Source organism: Ranitomeya variabilis, chromosome 4, assembly GCF_051348905.1.
Source record: "Ranitomeya variabilis isolate aRanVar5 chromosome 4, aRanVar5.hap1, whole genome shotgun sequence".
Taxonomy (NCBI): Eukaryota; Metazoa; Chordata; class Amphibia; order Anura; family Dendrobatidae; genus Ranitomeya; species Ranitomeya variabilis.
In genome coordinates this window covers 504,776,591-504,778,714 of record NC_135235.1, presented here as the reverse complement: position 1 = coordinate 504,778,714, position 2,124 = coordinate 504,776,591, and the positions used below count along the sequence as shown (strand labels likewise).

At 52.3% G+C, this 2,124-nt stretch overlaps 1 long non-coding RNA gene across 1 annotated transcript; it reads right to left on the bottom strand.

Moving 5' to 3' along the window:
- Positions 1–509: 509 nt before the first annotated feature.
- Positions 510–1,898, bottom strand: LOC143769071 (uncharacterized). The gene is made up of 2 exons (XR_013214200.1): positions 1,653–1,898; positions 510–688 (listed from the first exon to the last, which is right to left on the bottom strand). It is a non-coding gene; the product is annotated as an uncharacterized LOC143769071 (long non-coding RNA).
- Positions 1,899–2,124: the final 226 nt, after the last annotated feature.

Here is a 2,124-nt window from a genome sequence, read left to right as displayed (position 1 = left end):
ATCTACAGCATTCTGTAATGCATTCTGTAATGCTGTAGATAAGCCCCCGATGTATCCTAAAAAATGAGAAAAAGAGGTTATATTATACTCACCAAGGGACAGTCCCGGTCCTGTCCGATGGGCATCGCGGTCCGGCGCCTCCTATCTTCATCAGATGACGTCCTCTTCGTGTCTTCACGCTGCGGCTCCAGCACAAAGTACTGCAGTGTGCAGGCCCCAGGCCTCTCTGACCTTTCCCGGCGCATGCGCACCGCAGCGTGAAGACAAGAAGAGGAAGTCATCCTATCAAGATGGGAGGCCCAGGACCGGACCGCCCGCGTGAGTATAATATAACCTCTTTTTCTCATCTTTTAGATTACATTGGAGGCTTATCTACAGCATTACAGAATGCTGTAGATAAGCCCCTGATGCTGGAGGGCTTAGCTCACCATCGATTTTGGGGGTGACAGGTTCCCTTTAACAGACAGAGGGAGAGCGGGGAGACAGAGGGAGAGCGGGGAGACAGTAATAGTAATTATACTCATCTATCTGACATTATCAGACGCACACAGTGTCATCCCTTTGGGTCCTCACATGGATTGTGGGGGCACCGCCATTCCACTTGGTGAAAAGAAGTCCAGAGATGAAATGACATCTGCAGGGAGGTCACTGCTCTGGGGGGGCACAGGATGGGGAAAAGTCACAATACCTAGAATAAAACAGAAAAAAAATCATGCAGAAAACTGGATACAAGTAGTGGCTGACACCAGTGGCCACCGGGCTAATACTGACCAGCACAGCGTGCGAGGGGAGAATAAAGCCAGGGATCTGGAGACATTGTTGTAAAGCTGTTTCGCTCCAAGAGGTCATAGGTCAGTCATCAACCTGACAGCATGTGTCCCCAATAATATTAATGAGAAAATGTTTTATGTATTTAAAAAAAAAAAAACAGGACCGACTCCTCACCATCAGGCAGAGATTCTCATGCTAAGTAATATCAATCCCTCAGATCTCCATCATCATTCATCCCCTCCCCTGTTCGCCCCCACACACGTAGCACTATACTTCCCTGCACCCCCCACCGCAAGTGACATCACACACACTGACCTGCACAGCACGTGACATCAGCCCCCCACACCACACAGACCCATGCGAGTAACATCAGCCCCATTCTGCAGGCAGATCCCCCACGCAGGCAACATGACCCCCTTCCCAACAGAGACTCCAGCACACAGCCTCTCTTCCCCAGAGACCTGCAGCCCCCCTTCCCAACAGACACCCAGCACCGCTAGCAAGGAACATGACCCCCTTCCCACTGAGACCCCCAGCATGCAGTCACCTTTCCCCAGGCAGGCCCCTCCAGCACGCAGTCCCATGCAAACAACATCTCCTCCTTCTCCCCAGGCAGAACCCCCCCCAGCATGCACATGCAGCCCCATGCAAGCAACATCACCCCATTCTCCCCAGGCAGCCCCATGCAAGCAACATCACCCCATTCTCCCCAGGCAGCCCCATGCAAGCAACATCACCCCATTCTCCCCAGGCAGCCCCATGCAAGCAACATCACCCCATTCTCCCCAGGCAGCCCCATGCAAGCAACATCACCCCATTCTCCCCAGGCAGCCCCATGCAAGCAACATCACCCCATTCTCCCCAGGCAGACTCCCACTTACCTGATCTGTGACTTTGGAGAATGACCCCAAATCTTGCACAAAATCCTCGAAATCCAGCCATGACATCCACAACCTCCTCCTGTCTGCTCTGCTCTATGGAGGAAGAGGCAGATCCTGCACAAAACACTCCAAAACCAAATCCTGCACGAAATCCCGCCATGATATCCACAGCTTCCTCGTGTCTGCTCTGTCTGTTCTATGGAGGAAGAGGCGCCGCCCCTTCCGTTCACATGGGCATGACGTCTGCAGAGGTCCTTTAGCCGACTTGGATTTAGCCTCTACCGTCTCTGCATCGGAAGCTTCACTGATAATGATATGAAACTCCTGCTGCAGGAACTGAGGACCCTCAAGGGATTGGAAGCCCTTGGCAACTGCCTAGTCTGCACTAACGCCGACCCTGGTAATCTCTTATATGTTCTGCAGGACTGGAATCTACTACTATATGGCGTACTATCAGTGTTGGTCTTTGTAT